General features: G+C 39.3%; 1 protein-coding gene across 2 annotated transcripts in view; it reads left to right on the top strand.

Annotated features, from left to right (window-relative positions):
• The first annotated feature begins 4047 nt into the window (after positions 1 to 4047).
• The window catches only part of LOC306821611 (uncharacterized protein), a 113575-nt gene continuing 96193 nt past the window's right edge, over positions 4048 to 21429 (top strand). For both annotated transcript variants that reach the window (XR_013778818.1, XM_079340141.1), the window contains exons 1-3: positions 4048 to 4449; positions 6472 to 6563; positions 7155 to 7217. The gene's annotated coding sequence lies outside the window, so the exon portion shown is untranslated. The remainder of the gene's footprint in view (positions 4450 to 6471; positions 6564 to 7154; positions 7218 to 21429) is intronic.

Below are 21429 nucleotides of genomic sequence, written 5' to 3' on the forward strand. Positions count from 1 at the left end.
CATTTAATGCAGAATGTTAATAATAACAGGGGAGAAAGCAAGGGGGGAATTAAAATGAAAGAATTTTGCACCCAACCTCCCACTTTAATTGCAAATTTAAACTTCCTATAATGGATTCTGACATCTCAAGTCACCAAAATCCATCATTCTGAAGGGTATTATTCCTCAATTAACCTGTCACCCCCACCACCAGCAGCAGCCTGCGCCTTTCTGTGGGGCTTCAAAGAGAAATGAAGAATTCTAATTACTTTCAAATATAGAACAGATTGATAATTCAGCCTTCTTTCACACACAGTCCTGCTATGTGTAAACTCTAGCTAACACTGAGCAGATGGAGATGATAGCCTTTACAAGTCAGACATCTGACATAGCCTCCCTTTTTTATCAATGATGGTACAGATAACTCAAATATTGCAAGTATAACATTGGGAGGTTTGGATAGATAAAGACAGAATTGACCTGTTGTTGAAGAATAGTTACTCTTGGAATAGGGGATAATTATGAGAAATGTAAATAACAAAGAGCAAAATATCTTTATGAACACATTGAAGTGTGCTTTTTAAACCAGCTTTCCATCAGTTTCTCGGGGTTAGGAGAACTTAAAATCTCTACAAAGTGCACATCCATAAAGGCTCATATCCATGGCAGTGACAGTTGCAGCCACATTCACACTTATAACAGCTGAAGCCACATTTACCACAGCTGCTAATGTCACACTTATCACAGCTGCGGCTAATGTCATGCCCACCTCACAACAGGGACAACTCTCTTAGTGCAGACAGAGTCCTGGATTTGCAGGAGCTTCTCGCTAATAATACATCTGAGTCACCAATACTTTAATCGTTACATTCTTAGGTTTTTGACTCTGAAATAAATCTGAAAAGTTGTCAAAGGAGTAATGGTATTTAACTTTCTAGCCTACAATATGACTCCAAGAACATCAGAATGCCTTCAAAATGTGTTGGCACTATATTCAAAATTACAACACTTTTTGGGATTTTGGATGAACTATCACAAAAAGCTGCCTGTGTCAAATATCGTGTGTAGTTTATGTCCCAATGCTTTCAATTAAAGCTCTAAAACCAAAATCTGTATTTAAGCACATCTTTTTGTACCTATTAGTAACTGTGCTTCCTCATACTGTACGGAGGCATCATGTGATTGTATTGTTACACATACATACACTAAACATCTCTGCAGTCCCATTTATTTAATATCCTGCTTTCACAACAACAACAACACAGTGAATAAAACAACAGAAGTAGCCCACAAACAACAGACAACATTCTATATTCTAGAATTTCATGTAGCACGCCAAGCACTGACCCTTTAGGAAACTATGTTAATAAAGTGTGGAGTTGAGATACTTCTCCCTTCCAAGATACTTTAAAGGATCTCCCAAAGAGGTAGGACATGAACCAGCAGAGGTCATATCCTAAGATAACAAGCTCAGAGAGCATGGATAGGACGATTTGGTGGTTCACTGTGTCTAAGGCAGCTAACAGATCCAGCAGTAATAAAGCTGAGGACTGACCCTCAGCTCTTGCAAAACGCTGCTGTTCTGTCTGTAGCGCTGTCTCCTTGGTGTGGTCCCGCTTAAAATCCGACTTATTTGGGCTAACATGTGGATTAACATGTTGAAATGATAAAAAAAAAAACCTGGGTCTATTTAATCTTATAAATGGATCTTCAAATCTACACTGTTGACCAAACTGTTCTATTTTTCAAAAGATGTCTACCCTGATAAATGTTGTCTTTGTACTAACTTATGAACCCACACTAGAGAAGATACAGATGAATATAGCGATAATGAGGGGGAATACGAGCAGTTAAAAATGTCAACACTGTGAAGACCAACAGGCGTGCAAAGGAGATCTGAGTATATAGGGAAAAAAAGAAAAAGAATATTAAGTCATCTGCCTGCTGGCATATTACCATTCTAGCTTGCAGTGATGTTGACTGTTCTGCACTTTTGTAATCATTCAAATTTAATTAACGGCTTAAGGAGAAAATGGCCTGAGCTGATGCTATAATGAGATGCCAAGGGACATCTTTTTAATAATCTTAGTTTGTAACAAAGATGTTGCCAAGTCATAGTCACATATATAAGCCTTGGGAAGGAACTTTTACTGCCCAGATACTTCACACCGGCCCCAAGGAGTGCTCTCCTTTCTACATAGTTTTCTGACTAAACCAATGATTTCATTTTAGCCATCAGTTTTAATTATTATCAAGAAACATAAGTAACTTAAAATAAAAAAAACATCATTATCGTTATTATGTTAAACTTGCATTGTGAAACACTTTGACATCTGTTCTTGGAAGATGTTAGTCTAATATATGAACTTTACGTAACTTTAAATGGGTTTCCCTGTGTTTTAGAACCAAATACATCCCTTGTTTGCAGAGGCGGTGTGTTTAGGTTCATAGGCTACTTAAAGATGATTCTTGTGTCTATTTCTTTATAGCTGAAGACACAGGGCAATAGCCCAGAATATTTACTCCAAAATCTAACAGACTCTGCCATAAGATTTTGACCCTTTTCTTATTCTTAATGAAAGTTTGTGACTTTTCCTCACCTGGGTTTATGAACTTGTGTGTGACATCTGGACACTTTGATGTGCAGTGGATTTTCTGGAGATGATGTTGCGGTTCATTTTGAAACAGACAAAATGGGTAATATGGGTAAGTAGCTTTTTAGATCCAAAATAAACATATACAAACATATACTTAGATGTAATTTTTATTTATAGCCATTCAGACCCAGGTGTGTGTAGGATAGGAACTTTCTCGCACTTGTCCATGTCACTTTTCTCATGTCAGTTCTTTGACAAAGACAAACTAAAAATGAGCTCTAGAGGGTATACAGCTGAAGAAGCTTCATCACAGATTTTAAATGAGGATAGTGATGTGGAGGAAGAGATTTCAGAGACAGAGGACAATGTTATTGATGATCCAGAACGTCAATTCCTATGATGAGGAGGATTCAGACATAACAACTCCTTTACATCCTACCGCCTTGGAGAGGAACTTCAGAAGAGAAAGCTGACTGTGTTGGGAACCGTCAGAAGAAATAAGCCAGAACTGCCAAGTGAAATTCTGACAATGAAGGGCAGATCTCATTCCTCAATATTTGTTGTCACTGAGAAAGCAATGTTTCATACTGCCCAAAGAGAAACAAGAGTGTTCTTGTAATGAGCACAATGCACATAAATGCATCTCTAAGCACAAGGGAGGACTTGAAGCCACAAATGACCTTGGACTACAACTCCACCAAAGGAGGAGCTGACAATCTGGACAGCTCTTTTTTTAATGTTTTGAGTGGATTTAAACAGCATAGGTCAAAATCCCGCAACATAATCAATGTAATGTGACTTAATACAAGGGTGCAAATAGACCAAATAGACAAAGTATTAGATGTCCGCTGTTTGTACTTAACAGTTTTAACACAAGAAATACTAGTGATTCAGGCGACTCCCTTCAGATGTCATTTGCTTCCTCCTCTTTCAAACATAAATACGCATATTGACCAGTTCTAAGTCCAGTTGCATCTCACCAAATAGATAATGTTGTAACTACCACTGATGTGAAAATGTATTGGCCATTATTATGAAATAACTGTTCTCTAACTTTGCTGCAAAAATTAAGTTAAATGTTGCTATTTCATCAATGTTGATTAATTTAAAAAAAAATCAAAAAAATCAAAAGGGCTAGAAATGTTTTCTTCTGTAGGCTACTTTAGACCTACAAGCAACCCTCAATAACTTTAATATGTCAATGTTGTCCAAAACAGTTTGATAATAAAAATCATACAAATGAACTAGCTATACTGTAGCCTACCAGTGGTGGTGTGACTTTCTCTTAAGTAAATGTTCCTATTAAGGTTAAACAGTTTTAATAAATAAAATGTGAACTTAAAAACCTCTGTAAGAACCATTAAAAAAAGTGAAGGGCGTCCTGAAATTAACTAAAAAGGTTGAATCTACGTTGTATACATTACTTATTTAAAGCACGCACAGATGTGAGCCATATCAAACACACCCACTATCACTAGCAAGCCAAGTGTGTCGTTGACCGTACCACCATCAGATTCTAGGTCAAGAGAAGATGCCTTTTCTGGAAGTTTCCTATGACTAGGCTTCTGTGAATAATGTTTAACGACACCTAGGATTGTAACGTTATAACTATCCTTGTCATTTGAGACAAAGTGTGGGACGCGTTTCTCAGGCTCAATGACTTGCCTTTTAAGTTAGCTTTTATGGCAACACACCAAAAATACCTCACATATTTAACATAACATTTGAGTGTAGGTGCGTGCACGCCAACATACACGAGGGATTTTTCCCTAACCTTCGTCCGAAGGGGAAACCTCGCAGCTCGTTTTTTTCCTTCTTTTAACTAAATCCTGGAAAAGTAGCTGGAATTCCCTCAAGATGAGAAGAAGAACAGGTAGGCCTTTCTGTTGTAATTTGTAATGAATGTATTCAAAGGTTTAGCTCCTATCAGTTAACGTTTTATAGTTAAGGAAAGATAACCTTCTAATTGTCCATACAGTATTATATATTATATTATATATTTTCCTCTGACAAAACCCAGTCAGATGATGAGAAACACTGTTGCAGCTCAGGTATTTATTTTAGTCATTTAATGGATGACTGGCTGACATTTGGACTTTGCTTTCTTAGAAACAGCAAACATGTATATTTTGAGACTAATAGGTGGCTCATTCAGATAAAAAAAGGTTCTAAGAAATGACTGTGTGTGACAGCAATCCAGCTTCCTCATTTCACCTGTTCCCTGACATTTTGGCATGAAAATACAAGCACAGGTGTAAAACTTTTTTTTATTATTTTTGTAAAACTGACTTCATTCAATTTACCTTAAATTAGAAGTTATATTTCTAAGTTCCTTTCTTTGACGGTTTTACTTTTCAAGGTTAAAAGCAGATATACTGTTGGTAACACCAATTCTGCTTGTCTGCACACCTTCCTGTCTATCTGCCAGTATCCCCTCTTTCTCAGCAGGATCACTCTAATCCTTTCCCAAATATATGACTTGGTCCTCACTGAGATAAGGCATACTGGGGGATGTCAGTGTATCCATATGAATTAAATGGACTGCAGCTCTATCAAGATCTTCCAGCAGGTCAAGGCTACTCTGCAAGAGGATGTGATGATAGCCAAACTAATCTTTCTTCCATACAGCCTTCTCTGTACCTCACCCTGGGTTATCACCCAGCCAGCCACACAACAACCATATATGCTATAGGTGCGAGTCTTTCCATAATGTTACTAAGCAAATTGAATTTTGATTTTTGGGGTTATGGCGATTCAAAATTAATGTTCAATTCAAACCGATTCCTTACTCACAATAATCATTGTTACAAAGGAGTGCTTATTCCAGGGACTACTTAAGTCTGCTTTGCACTTAATTTTTTGAGTTTCAAATTATTATTCAACATTAAAAAGCTCAACTGAAAGTGTTCAAAATAATTTTGTAACCTTTTAATGAAGGAAGTTGTTGTTTTTATTACCCCTTCAGAATTGACTGGCAGATTGGCATGGTGTCGCTGTGTGTTGGTCAGCAGTTGTTGGCGAACACTTCTTACATATATCAGCTCACGCTTCCTCTTATACGGGGGATTACAGAATCCATAATGCCCTCTGACGATTGCTGTCATTGGACACGGGACAGAATGAATGCCTCTCTGCTCTATGGACTGTACAGGCAATATGTTCGCATGATGGACACAGCTTCATCTTACCATCGCTGATCACCGTTATTTCAGCAGAACGACTGACAAACCAGGACCACTACACCCCCTGCTGCATCAGTGTACTAAGAAAGGTGGAGATGGTGCACAAAGGAAGAAGCTAGCAGAGGGTTTGCTGTGCTCAAAAATGTACAAGGACGTAAGAAAGTACATTAAAAAAATGAACGATTTTTGGACTTATTTAACCGGCTCTGAATCTTAGAAGTTAATAATTGCTTTTCAGAACTAAATACAAAATATTTCCCCTACAGATGAGCAAACTGTTGTAATAATCCATGATGCCAATTGTTCCAGTGGCATCTCTCAAAATCAGTTTTTATTGCCAAGTACATTTACATACAAGGGATTCGTCTTGTGTCTTGGTGCGAAAGAAAAACAAACAAACAAGGTATTTCAATACTTTCCAAGTTTTTGAACTTAAACCCAATTCACTGCTTAATGTGTGCGTAACAAAAAAAGAATACTTGTTGTATATTGTCTTGTTTCCTGTTTAAGAATTCTATAAGGCATCGGTGTTGAGAGCAGCTTGTTTGAGTTGGAGGTGCTGACGCTGTGCCCAACATAAGGGCCAATAGACTGCTTATAAAATGTAGTCAGCCTCAACCTGGTACCCACAGCGTCAGAAAGTCCCATATGAAGATGAAAACCTTGAATTTGTGTTTTGTCGCTAGGTTGATTGGTTCATTTTCTTTTAAAAGACATTTTGCTTGACACTGTCCCGAGAGACTTTAGCCTGTGGACCATCATGACTCTACCACGTGGGACAATACATGACATGGACGCCTCAAAGGTAAACTCCCTCAGACACACGGCAGCACTTCTTCACTGATATGTTCGGTGAATACAATCAAGTTTATTAATATGGGTAATGCTGAAGTTAAAAATGTTCACGTACAGAAGTAAGATACTGTAGGTGCACAATATTTCTGGTTTTTTTTCTTGTTGCTGAGCTCTATTTGAAGTCTATGTGACACTGTTTCTGTCTGTGTGACTGAACCAATCTTGATTATGTATCTGGAGCATTGCTTCATATCTGGATGGAGGTGTTAACACAGAAAAAGTAGCAGTCCTTCAGACTTTCCAATGTATTAACCTAGCACGTGGTCATTAAAAGGTAGAGTGTCTTGAAAGCATGACAGTTTCATCAGTGTTCTTTCAGGAATTAGCATTTCTACATCAAAAAGCTTTTTGCCAACAAGGAGAATTCATTAAATATTTTAGCTATAAAGAAAATGTCCCTTTTAGCAAGTGCTTATCGGAAGAGAAAAAAAATGGAGATGGCGAGATCAGTAATTGAATTTCCCTGTGTTTTAATATTATTTTCTTCTTCTTCCAACATGTCACAATATGATGTTTTATCATAATTATCTCTTTACTGCAGATCTCTGGCCTGTGATTTCAGGAGAATTGGGTGCCGGGTTTTATTCTCCGTGACCTGAAACAGGCGACTGCCTATTCTTATTTTCTTATTCCCCCCCCCCCCCCCCCCCCCCCCCCCCCCCCCTCTGTGGTAACTGCTGTGAGGTTGTCGCACTATTGCTTTGAATTTTTGTCTTTGTACAGCGGTACTTACTGGGGGGAAAAAAAACAACATTTACCCAGAATGTGAAATACTTCAAGAATAAGCCTTCTGATTGTATTATTAGTTAAAGAAAATGGTTCAACACAGGATGCACACAGTAACTTTTGTAAACAGTTACCTACTGACTGAGAGCACAGCCACCTCCTCATAGTAGCCTATGTAAATGAACATGTTATCACAAAGGAAGTATGACCTTTCTGAACATGTTCACGCCTTTAGATCTTGAAGTGGACTTTGGTGAATCTCTGCACCTTTACTAAAGAGAAATAATGTGTGTATGTAGACAACTGGAGGGGAAGGAATGGGTGAGTGAGGGATGCCTAAGATGAGAGGCTGTCTGTTTGTGGTTAGAGGATGTGGCAGACTGCTTGTGTTGGGTGATACTTGATCTGATGCTAATGTGTGACTGCGTGTGTGTGTGTGTGCGTGTGTGTGTGTGTGTGTGCGCGCGAGTGGGAGGGAGTGAGTTGAACGAGGCTGAGGGGAAGATGGGCAGATAATCCCGTCTGCCTGATGAGATTGAATGCTGGGATTGATTGATCGCCTAATCATAGGAGGAAATGGGCCTGAAAATGAATGGGACTCTGCCCTTGTCTTGCTATGGAGCTGGGTGGTTGGGTTGGAGGGGATGTTAGCTGCAGAAAGACATGGCCTTAATGTGCAGGGAACCTGATTTCATTTGTGTCTGATATACAGTTATACGATCCTGGCTAAATGATCAAATAAAAAAAGGAAGGGGGGAGGGGCAGCGCAGGGGATGTAAATCAACCTTTATTGCTGGAATATTACTTTTTCATCTCATCTGAAATGGATACTTTGAGAAAAGAGCAAGAATGAAAAGTCATCATGAATTTAGAATTGATGGAGCTTTGTGTAGGTGCAGATAGCCAATGTCCTGACTCCTTTTGATTGGCTAGTAACGGGTATTGCATTATAATTATACAGTAGTATGACTCATTTGGTTTGAAGTATTTTTTTTATCTTGGCCCAAACATTTCTTTGGTCATATTTTCAGCTGGGTGAATAGATTTGAAAAGAACCATCAGATAATTTGTTCTCGCTGTTAGATTGTCTCGACCCTTATTGCCACTTGCTCAAAACATGGCAAGATTTGTTAAAAGGAACTGTCCATGGTGTCACTCCTGCAGAGCCTTATCTGCACTCCCACTAGTGTAATGGAATTGGGACATTCACTTTTTTTCTTCTTTACTTCAGCATAGACTTTTTTGTTTATACAGATTCTAGATTCTAGATTCTATCTTTTTTTTTTTAAAGTAACATCATCAACAACTTATCCATGCTACATTTCCATGGTGTTTGTTGTGGCCCTCCTCTCTGTCTCCCTCTGGTGAGCAGGCTGCTCTCGTTGGTGAATGAGTTGAAGGTTGTTGTGATCCAGAGCTTAGCGCCTGAGAGTGGGATGACTGAGGAGGAAATGAGCAGCCCGTTCAAAGAAGTGAAGGCACTGTGGGCAAAATGATCAATGGCATTGATCAGACAGTCAATCCGGGAGTCTATATTCTTCTCTGTTTACACTCTCCCATCGCCACTGTGTTAAACAGAGCGTGCTCTAAGCAGCCACCTTAGGGACCCTCTAAAAGCGCTGGCCTCACACCCATCATTGATTGACATGTCGATTATCATGGAAGCTGTTGACAGCACAGTTGTTAGCCATCTTAAACATTAATGATGATGGGGGGGGTTGTGGCCTCAAGTTACAATCCTGACTAATCCAAACATAGAACAACTCATACTGAACTAAAAAGCAGTAAAATGGGCATCACTGAACAAACTGAATGATTACCTGTGATGAACCTGCATGTGAACTTATAGATGGTCTGTGATTGTACCACCTCTTTTTTTTATCTGATTATCTGTCGTGTTGTAAAAAAAAAAAAAAAAAAAAAAACAGTTTTAACAGAGGATTAAGAGACAATTCCTCTCAAGATTTTCAAAGCTGACAACAGCGGCAGCATCAACCTTGACATGAAGGTTTTGTCTCGGTTGCCTTTTTTCAGTTATCGCTCTGTACCTTAAGCTGCCGCCTTCCACAGGCTGCTTGAGGTTGGTCAACATATTAAAAAATTGTGCTGCCTCTTTACAAGATTGTCTTTAATCTTTCGCCTCCTCCATGTCACCTCGAAATGTGTGCTGGCTGATATGATAATGATGTGGACCTGTCCAGGGTATTAGAGTTAAGCTCGCTGATTAGGCAGGACATCGATTACTCTATCACTCAGACCTGACCAAGTCTTGGTATCTAGGAGGGAGCTGGGTTGGGTGGTGGGGGTTGAGGGAGGTTTTGCAGCCACTCTGAAGGACTGACCTTACTAACATTTAAAGCACAAGTGTACTCACAAATAAAGACTCAGAATTCAACACATTAGACACGCAAACATTGTGTGTATCTGAATGAACCCAATGTGATTTGGAACTTTAGTTATATCAAGTAATCTTGTTAAAAATGAACTTTAGTAAGTTGCCATTTCTTCAAAATCTCCTGAGCCTTGTCTACGTCTGTGTGGAATCTCCCTTGTGGCAAAATTTAACTATATGACTTAATCAACGACTAAAATACAGAAATTAACCAAACTGTTGACGGCCATCTCAAAGACAAGATAAGAGTAAGCAGTAACAAGAAAAGTGTTAAGTAGCTGGGCATTAAAAGGTTTTGAATGAATAAGAGAGATAAGAGAAAAAAAAACATGAATAGTTTTAACCATAGGTAGATTGTTTGGGGGTTTCGAGGAATTCATAAAAATGGAGAGTCACAGGTACTATGTAAATAATAAGAGGGTCTGAGAAAGTGTAGTAAAGATAGAGGCAGAGCAGCCACAGAAAGGTTGGGACCTTAGCCTGAGCGTTGCGTATTTTAATCCCTGAACATTTAGGTTCACAGCTACCGGAGAGCCCAATTAAATGCAAAGCGTAGGCATGCATCTCGAGAAACACATCATTTGCTGGAAGAAGCCCATGCCTTTTATCAGACCAGTGGGAGCCCTTACTTTTGCACACAGGGAATCAGAAGACCTTTCTTTCTTTCAAATCATTCCCTTTCACTCAGAAATAGGTTGTTTGTGAAAAACCAAGAAGATAAAATGACATGTCGCCAACACAAGTAAATGATTAGAAAGAAACTCACACTTCCACTTTAACACAATAGTGTCGCACAATTAGACATGGTAATACAGTCAATTGGACCTCCTGAACAATGGTCCCTCATTATTACAACTATAATCCATTCCTCGTATGTAGTTTCCCTTAAACAAAACTACACACACAAGAAATCCTCAATTATCCCTCACAAAGCTCCGTTTTACTCCAATTAGCTGCTCAATCTTTATGTGTGGCGAATTAATGCAGGGATTGAGTGAGGGGCATGGGGTTGATCTACACTTCCTTGTTTACTGAAATAATTGATATTATCAGATCGTTGGTGATTAATGGGCTTACTAAAGAACACCAGGGCTTAGCAGCTCTGTCTGAATGCAAAGCTCTGAGATTGTATTATGCGGTTCTCTGGAGTCAACCAATTACTCTGTTAGAGTTAGGCTAGGCTGTGGAGTAAAGCTCACTTAAGAGCTCTCACTTTAGACATGGTGGCATTGCATTGTGTTAGGCCAAATATTGATCTCTTCTATGGCTTGAAAAGTTTGAGTTATTCACATTTTGACTGATTGAAGCAGACTATTGCATGTTTACGCCTATGTAGAAATAACAACGTGGCTTCAGCTTGAGAGGCAATAAAGCAAAGATTCAAATAGACAAGAAAGGAGATCCAGTTACTGATTCAAAATGTGACTACTTGTTGAAAGTTTGGGCACCCACATTTTTTTTACAACGAGACAGAAACGACAATTAACTTGCCCCCTAACTTTATTTCAGCTGCATCTACAGTATAATGGACCAAGCTGCAACCTCCGGTGTTGAAAATAAAGCCGATGCGGAAGTGCATTGGCTTCCACTTGAGGCTGGCTCCAGCTTCAAGCAAGTTACATACTCACCACAGGCAAAAAAAAACATTTTATTTTCAGGACTGGAACTCACTGTATAGGGGCTGATTTTTTTTTAAAAGGCTCTGTTTTGATTTGGAAAACGATGCATGTTCTCTATAGTTAGGCGAGGCGTGTAGCTGACATGATTGACAGGTGGACGCGATGTAAAGGTTTGTCAAGAGCCTTTAAACCTGCCTCAGCTCCAGCTTTAAACCTGTTTGAGGTTGACTGAAAGTTAGGCTGATACGGCGTTTGCAGCATGGTGGCTGCTGCCGATGAGCCTCCGGAGCCCCCTGCTGTAACAGATGGCTGACATCACTCAGGTTTTGTCTCACTAACATTTCGAGTCTATGGTGCCACAGTGCTTTTGTTCATGCTCCGCTGTCTCTAAATGAAAGGCTTCTTGATGATGATTGAAGTACAGGTCATCGGAGTTGGAAAAACTGGTAACAAGTATAGGTTGTGGTGAGTTTTGTTGAACAGCATGGGAAATGTAGTTTCTCAACTCACTGCGCCTCCTTAGTTTTAAAAATGAAGCAACATGCTGGTTTGTACAGGCTCATGTTCATGAAAGTGGCTTTTATTTGCTCTAACAGACCTTTTTACCTATCTGGTCGCCTTTCACTATACTGCTGGAGTTTTTGAAAGGCACAGTGGGATTTCCCTTGTCCCTCATTGAGTGCTTTTTATTTACTTGTGTTGGTGTGTAGGGTACTTTATGTGTAGCGCTGCTGAGATTATATGTCAAAAGAGTGGCACTGCAGTGAACATCTTGCAGACTTACAGCACTGAGATGAGGTTTTTTTTGGTCTCCGAGAAGGACAGTTGAAATTCAATGATGGTTAAGACACAGCGCGTCTGTTTTTCTTTTTTTTTTCCCATCATAATGTCAGAATACATAACAGTTTTCACAACCACGTTGTAAGAGACAAAGGAAGAGCTGAAATCAGTAAATAATTTATCTGTAGCCTGTAGAGGGGTCAAAGTGAGAACTTTTTGACTTTATTGCAGACTGAAAAAAGGACCACTATATTTATTTATAAATATGCTGTATCTCATGCAGGTCTTCGGAGGGAACTGAACTATCATTCACTGTCTACCTGTCTGTCTTCAGTTATTTACAATGCTGATTGATAGCTCTTTCTCCCGCACCCTCCTTCTGTCACTGCAACTGTGTTTCGCTGCCTCTTATTTTTTTCTGTCTCCTTTAGATTCTTTTTCCTCTTTTGCTCAGCTTCTATTGCTCTCTTTGTGTCTCTCTGCAGACCATGAGCTGATATCATCCTTTGAAAGGGTAATGATCCCACTGTGTTGAGATTATGTATGTGTGCTGCACAGTGTAATGGCTGGGCTTTTTATTGCCTGCCGCATACTAATCCCACAACTGAAGGAATGAGATGACACCTGCAGGGAGCTGTGTGCGAGCTACAGCCTTACATGAAAGAATGGCCATTAAAAATGATCAAAGAAATTACTGCACTCGGCTGCACAACACTGCTCTCACGCCCGACTAGGTATACATCCATCTGCCCCTGTATGCAGGCAGGCACACACCTACACAAATACTCATGCACACACAGACTCGGACTAATTAGTATCTCCCTCTGATGGATATTTTCCAAGTGATCCTCTGTGGAAATGTCCTGCGCATAGTTGCCTAAGGCTTTCTGCAGATGATGCACCCACGCTTGCAGATAGGAAATGGAGGACATGCGTGAACTCAAAATGTTAGTCTGTTCTCCATTCCCCCTGCCACAAATTATTCATGGACATATTACCACAAGTTTTTTTTCCGACTGTGTTTCGTTACATCGGAGTATGTTTTAACTTTTTTTTTTTTTTTTCTTAAATTACATTCATTCCAATCGACCGATATTTGAAGTAAACTAAATGTTGATCTTTCGGAATTCAACCATTTGAAGAGAGTAGAATCTCATCTGAAATGAGTTCTTAGAATTGGCACAGTGGTGAAAATGTGCAGCTGTATCAAGTTGAAGCGTTTTTCGTTTTTCTTCTTACCTGGCTTTCTGCTATTTTCCCTTTTACAAAGCAACACTGCATCAAAATGTTACACTGGCTGTGAGTCACCTACTTTCCACATCTTCCAGTGCTGTTGTTTGCTTGACCCTGTCCATTGTTGTTCCTGATTGTGCCTCTGCCTGTCCCTGCCCTCTTCACCAGGGGCAGCAGCACCTTCACTGTACGTCCATTCTGGATGTACAGTGAAGGTCTGTGACACGTTGGGTGACAGGCAGCTGTTCTTATCAGAATGCTCTCTTTGCCGAATAACAAGTGATATTTTTTCTGCAGTAAATTCACTTTTCTTCATTGAAAAATCCCTGTCTTTTGAGCAAATTAAACGTTATTTATTTACTCTTTTGTCTGGTTGAATATCCAGTCTGGAATGGCAACAACTACCAGTACTCGATGGGCTTATCGAAATTACAGACAGATACTCAGGGCAAGGTGGATTCATGAAATAAGACGGAGCCACTGCAGATTTAAAAATAACAAAATATTAATGTTATAAGAAGTCACTGCAGTTAATTAGACCTTTTTTCTGACTGCATTGAGAATAGGCTTGCCAACACAGACACAATGTCGTTAATTCAGTGATCCATTTTACAGAGGGATCCTTTTTTCATACTCCTCCTTTCTCTCCCTGAGAGCCCACCCCCTCCTCTCCCCCAGTGGTCCCTTTTAGAACCATGCGACTCGATGGTTTGGTGGGTAATTTCGCAGCCTTTTCATGTGTCGGAGGGCGAGGAATCCTCCTCCATTAGGTAGTGTTATCTTGTGATGTATGATGTATGCACAGAAAGGCAATCTGATGTTTATTCATGACTTTCAAGGCAATGCCTCAGCTAAGTCCTCTGATTTCCTTTTAAGGAACAAAACTACGTGAGATTGAGACTTCAGTTTAAAGGCACACAGACCATCCTGCAGCATGTCTTCTACGTGTTTCTTCCCCTCTCTCTCTCTCTCTCTCTCTCTCTCCCTATCCCTTTAACACATGCATTCTTCCTCTCTCATCTTTCACCCACAGCTGCCTTTTTTTTTTATCTCTTTTAAATCCTCCCTCGATATTTTTTCTGTCAGATTTAATTTATTTGACCCTTAGAAAAAAGATCACATGCAGTTATTTCCTTCTGATTTTTCTGGGCTGTCTCCCCATCTAGCCTCTGTGCTTAACTAAGGACTTTGATGAAGAGATGAATTTAGACCGTTTTTATAGTAGGCTGGCATGTTAATGAGACACCATCACTGGGAGACTAAAAGGCCCTCTGGTCACATCAGACAGACACATGCTCAGACACACACGTATGGAAAAAATATACATACATTTGCAGTTTATGTGAGACAGAGAATACTGATTTCTGCTTCTTCTGGCACTCTTAGTCACTTTACTTATTACAAATACGATCAATCTGATGTCACAACTACAAACCAACAGCTTGTTTTTTTGGTTTTGTTTTTACATCCATTTTGTTATAAAGTAACCATAACTCACAGAGCCAGTCCTTATTTAATGGTAATCAATCAAATCTATCCATCAGACTTGCACAAGTCCAGTCAGGCCTTTAATGGGACTCCTCCCATGAACAAATGGTATCTATTAATATTCTGAATGACCAACCTTCAAGGAACACATGCATCACGAGAGACCTTTATGCCTGAGGAGCCTTTAACATTCACATGTATGACGGACAATCATGCGGTGTAGGTGTGTGTTTTTAGTTGAATGATTTCCTGTCCAGGCTGGAGACTGTATTGCCACCTGTCAAGTCCACTGTTGTTGCTGCCTACATGTTTTTCGTATTTGATACCTTGATGCCTGGTATAAAGAATGCAACCACTGAGAAGGAGGGGATTCTGTATGTTAACCAGGAAAACTCTATTACTTATTTACCTGGCATGTGTTTATTTTTAATAAAAGCCTGGGACAGATGTGTCTTTAGCATCGTCCCTGATTAACTGTTTTACGATGCAGTTATATTTTTGGGACGAATTGGAGCCTGGAGCATGGAGCCTGCGTTTTGTATTTAACATTTGTGCTAATAATGATACGCTCTTGCCTGTAGTGGCAGATAGTCTAACCTTATATTATAAATAATGCAAATGTAACAACCTCTGCAAATGCCAGAGAAAATGAGGTAGAAGGGAGGAAGAGTGCAAGTGAGCAAAGGAGTAGAGAGCAGGAGCTAGCGTAACTAACTGATTGTTGTGCTGTCAAATTGATTTGCATGAAAAAGACTATCCTAATTGCTCACTTAGCTGCAACATACTGATAATACAGAGCAGGATTATGAAAGGACATGGAGGAGCTTTTATTAAGAAGGATTTCCTGGGTGTCTTTGAGAGATGCACCACCACCTTCTGTTTCTGTGGGGGCCTTTCAAAGCAGTGTGTCTGTCACCTTCTCTTGGCTGACATGACATATCCATCATGCAGATGCATACAAATTGCTGTCTCAGCATCCATTAGCATGTAAATCATTCCTGAATAGTATTATACTAACTTATCATTTATACTATAAGTATAGGTAAAATATAATGACTATTTATTCCCTGAAATATGCAGGACGAAAGCCTAAAACAAATACAGGACAAACCCTGGGAGTCTGTTGGTGCTGAAGATTTTTTGAACAGAATACACTTTTAAAACATTAGGAATGACGCAATACAGCGAGACCACATGTAGCCCAAGTTAATTATTTGAATTTGATTTAGCCTCTTGTTTGTGCTCTCAAATGATAAAACAACATAAAGCGTTACAATTAAACAAAATACACAATATATAAACTCACTCTCAGTGCAAAGACACATACTGTTTTCCTGTCTTGAATTATAGTCTGCTATGCTGTGCCCCATGAGTTGAATGAGATGAGAGGGAGTGACCTTGCGAGCTGAATCTTTTTGATAAGTGGGATTAGCTCTGATTGGTTGATAGATTTTGATGGAGTTCAGGTGAAGTTATGGAATGTTATAAGAAAAAAAATAGGGAAGTTAACAAATAAATTTAAAATAAAATGAAAACCGATTTATCATAAGTTATGGAGGTTCACTGAGGTCACTCCCCTTGCACAGAAAAAAACAAGAGGCTCAATCAAATTCAATTTGGTAACCTGGGTTATACCCCCCCCTGATCTCATGTATGTCTCGCTACATGCAAGTGGTTGGCTATAACTGGTGGGTGCGATGTGACAGTGAGGGAACATTCGGGGTCTCTCAAAGCATACGAAAATGCTGTACTTAGTCCATGAAACAGTGACAGCATGGTATCTAGCAATCGGATGCCCAGGTCTTGCATAGTGAAGTATAGCGTGGGGTTTCCGGATCTTAATTGAACGCTGTACAGGAATTTTTGTGTCACTGTCCACATCAGGGGATTCAGGTAAGTTGTTTGAATCATTTTCTGAGGGGGACGATGCTCTTTCCTCAGAAGCATAACTTAGTGGTAAGTATGTGAGCTCTGCATTTTCAGGTAGGTTTGAACTTTCAGAGCTTTAGCCCTTATCAACCATGACAATATCTACAGCTTCCTGGTGTGCCTCAGGAGAGGTTTCATACTGGGGGGGGGGGGGGGGGGGGGGGGCCTGCGGACTGTCAGGCCTGTAACAGGATCTTTTGAAATGCCAATTCTGGATGGTTCAGAGTCCAGTGGTCCACTATGCCAGTGGAATGGAATGAGTTCATCTCCATCTGATTGACCCTGTCCATGTCTTGTTCATTGTCAGGTGGGTTTAGGTTGGAGCGTGTCTTTGGTTTAGGGGGTTCTTTTGCAGAGGGAACTTTTGGTTGGGGCAAGTAACAACAAGTAAGCAGAAGTGTTGTGTTCTAAAAGGGTGGTCTTGATGAAAGATCCCCTATTATTCTCATCATCAGAACTGAGGCTAAGGGGCTTTTCCCCGGGGTCGGAGTCAGTGTCCTCAACGTCTCCCTGCTCTGCTCTCTGGCTTGTTTCGAGATTGTCGGTGTCGTCTCGCCGGGTTATGGCGTCGGGCTGGTCTCCTCAATGAGCGGTAGCGCCCAGGGGGATGGCGTCACACCGGCCTTCTGAGAGGTTGCTTCTAGGAGTGAGAAGAGGTTTAAGACTGAAGATGGGAGGTTACGTCGGGCTTTTATAGTAGGAGGTAATCGCTCCTCCGGAGAGCAGACATCACGTCTGTTTGCCAGTCAAGACTGGTGTAATGTAATATTGCTTCTTGGGGACAGCACGAGGGGCGTGTCCCATAGTGAGATACCGAAACAAATGTCTAAAGAGAACCTTCTGCCGCCCTCTGTGATTCCATTTAAAAATGCAAAAATGTGTAAATAGATTTTATAGACATTAATTTTTTGGTTTAATGTTTCTCTTCCTTGATATTGTATACTTATTGCTGAAATGAAAATGTCCCCACATCTCTGATTTGAAAGACAGTGTATGCACTGACAGGCATCAACAAACTTGATCCAATTCGGAGAGAAATCATGCATGGAAGGTCGTTGCATGCAAATTGGTAAAAACAGAAATCACAAGGGCGTATTGAATTGTGGATGTGATACTGAATGGTTCATTGCTGCCTGTGGACAAGTGTTGCAAATTAGCATGTGCTAAAACACTCAATTGATGCATGTGGTTTGTATCTTTTTTATTCCATTGATCTTTCTTTCTCTGCATTCCTTCTCTTCTTCTTTCCTTCTGTTAGTCCTTTATTCAAGTTTAATTGCATTCTGACATTTACAATGACTTCAAGCATTATTGAATTCACTGACAACCCGAACAAGACCTAAATGTTCAGTTTCAGTCAAATGTAATGTACAGTATGTGAGAACGGAGATATTTTCGTAGAGCATGTAACAAAGAAAATGTAATGCTTTGAAAAGGACTGGCAGGTAAATGCACAACATTTTTGATTTTAGTTTAAGCAGGTCTTCCTGATGCTGCCAATGGCGGTACCCTCTTTCTCTCCTTTATTTCTTTTCTTTAATAATAAATGATGGATGTTTCAAATTACCAAACAGTGGTGGGAAAATCCAATTTTCCTGAGCCTTGTAGGGAGGGTATAAAGAAGAGTTCTGTATCGAAGGCCCTTGTTTTTCTTTAATATTTGCAGTGGGACCCTATTGAATGATGTAATGTGCCATGTGATAATGGCCCTTATGTGCCTTGAACAAATTATCTAGTTCCTACTGGTAAAGACAATCTGCACGATGAGTTGTCGGAGGTGTTTTCTAACCAGAAGTCTTTGTTTTTGAATGGATTGTTGTTTTTTAAGCTTAGAAAGTGTATAAGGACAGGTGGTTCTCATTTTCATTTGACCTGTTTATGAGTAGATATTTATTGGATGTGGTAAAGAGCACAATCATTGGCCCTAAATGATTGAATAAGCCTATCTATTCTTTAGCGATTGAGGAATATTTCAAACATAAAGATATAATATTCAATCTACATTTGTCCGTATCACAAATCAGTGTCTCTGCATCAGTGGCGGCTGGTGCAAACGTTCTCCATGGGGGGCAACATTTCTCACAGATGAACAGAGATGCATAGCTTAGTTTCTAGTTCAAATTAACATATATTGATTAATGCTTTTAATTAGCTAACAGAATTAGCATCGTGAACATAGGCTACTTAACTAACAAACCCAGAAGCTTTCTCGCAATTGTACTTACAGACATATCATTCCTAAACTGTGTGTAGACAAACTTGAAAGATTGCCTGCTCCTCTAGTCTGGTCTGGTCTGCTCGGTCTTCATAAACGGTTAATACATATTTTTTTTACTTACTTTTTTAACACAATTCATGTATTGCCTATATTTGAAACTAATGATTAGTATTCTCCCTGTTAGGAGAGAATGGCACAACGAGTCTCATACTGTACAGTGTTTTTCCAACATAATGCCGGTCTGAAGCTCTTAATAAAATGAAATGAAAACAGTATATTTACTCTGCCTTTGAAATATTATCAAATATCCTGCATACATTGAATTATACTTTTTGTTCTGATGCTTTTAGTCATGAGTTATATATTTCAAGCTTACGTTTACAACTTCAAACATTTTAATGTTCTACTTTCAGAAAATGGCCATTTTTCTTTTTACACAGGAGTAGACACTCAAAAGAAACTTCACCTCAATTCAAGTCAATTAAAAAAAACTTTATTTGTCCCCGGGGGGTAATTCATAGGCACACCTGCTACAGTAATATCACACACATTGGTTGTTCCAGTAGTTTCATAAACACCCTTTACTCAGCCTGAATTGAGAAAACAAGTACAATTCATTGTGTTCGTAAATCATATTCTGAGTAGGGATATTCAGGTAAGGCGCTGAAAAATAAACAATTTTGTTCATGTTTTGTAACTCCATCTTGTATTATTTCACTTTTAGCGAGGAATCTTCAAAGTGCTACAGACATATCTTGAGGATATTCTCTCCCCATCAGGCCTTTATTTGCAACAATTAAAGCTTCTGTTTTCTTTCTTACATTAAATATTTTGTCACTGAATGTTGTTGAATATTGTTAATGTAGCCTACTAATTTAGATTCAGCCAGGCTCTGGGAATTTTGACATGGGAGGATTTATTTCGTTATATGGTTAATATTCTTTATAGTTGGTTGTGTGTGAAAAGAATACCTTTGGTATCTATATATATATATCTATATATCTATCTATCTATATCTATATATATATATATATATATATATATATATATATATTTAGTGCATTGTTGTCATAAATCTTGAGTTATGCATGTTAACCCATTATTACAAACATGAATATGTGTATATACAGTCTTGTGTATATGTAGTGTCACAGTTAAATGCTTGTTTAAAGTAAGCACAGTTTTTGGCCTCCAGGGATATCCATGTTTCCTGTCACTGCTTTACTTCACAGAGCCGTTTCTCCTCAACCAGAAGACAGCTAGTTTATTTTACGAGTGTTTAGATGAATCTGTTTACTCTTTCTTATCTCTGTACCTTGTCTCTGTCTTCTGGATGTTGATGTGGTTAATTTCTCTTGTTCTGTCCCACAGTAAGTTCAATTACAGCCAATCCCGGTGCATATGTCTCTGTGGTGTCTCAGTATACACCAATCTTAAGTGTGGCCATTTCTAGGTTAGTAGATTGTGTTTAAATGTGAAGTTCAATTATTGGTTAATGTAGATTTGGATACATTTGGAATAAATATTCCAACATGCCTTAATAATTCTCGTGTAACGATGAATCTGCCATTCAGCCTCTCATCCCCATGATGTTTTCATTAAGATTGACATACTGTTTCATTCATCATAGTCTTAGTCATTGTCATCATGGTCTTCTTGAAACGTATACTCTCATAATGCTTCATGTATAGCTCTGCTGTTCTTTATGTACTCCTCTCACCTTGTCAGAACCTTTATGTTGAACTTTGTTCTTGACCGTTTGAGACACATGAGGAGCGCGCTCTTAACAAACCCAACATTAACAACATAAAAATAAAAATGGATGACAAAGTCCTTATTACCAGCCTCTTGGGTCAATCGTTTTTAAATAAGGCCTCCGTCTTCAGGATCCCTGTTCCTCCAGTCTTGTAGACTTTTAATGTAAGACGGTTCATTTGTATGTAGTAGATGATCAGGAGAGGCCTGTTTAAGACTTTGCAGTGGAGCCATGTAAAGTTCTACATATCCAACAGGGAGCAGACTTAAAACAGAAACAAGTAGTTTTCATTGTAATTGGACTTGATGTGTAATGACTGTGAGAACACTTTTATTTAACATTTAAGAAGATATTTGACAGCTTTGCTGGCTGGTAAGTGGAATCAGCTTATTTTCACCCTGTTTAGCCGTGATCGCTGACCGGCCCTTTCCTCTCCAATATATCTGATTCTGTGCCAATCGCAGATTAACATGAGCCACACGTTTCCTGCCATGGGCAACAGCAACACAACCCTAACACGACAGCCACACACACAGGTTAACGTGTTGGTAATTTGGACGTGAGGTGCCCATCAGCACAGGTGAAAAAACACTGACCTTTTGGAGGATTAACAGGGCCGTTTTTCACAGCAATTTCTGTTGCCCATTATTACCTTCATCAGTTTTTGTTTCGCAT

This window comes from Symphodus melops (assembly GCF_947650265.1).
Source record: "Symphodus melops genome assembly, chromosome: 3".
Lineage (NCBI taxonomy): Eukaryota > Metazoa > Chordata > Actinopteri > Labriformes > Labridae > Symphodus > Symphodus melops.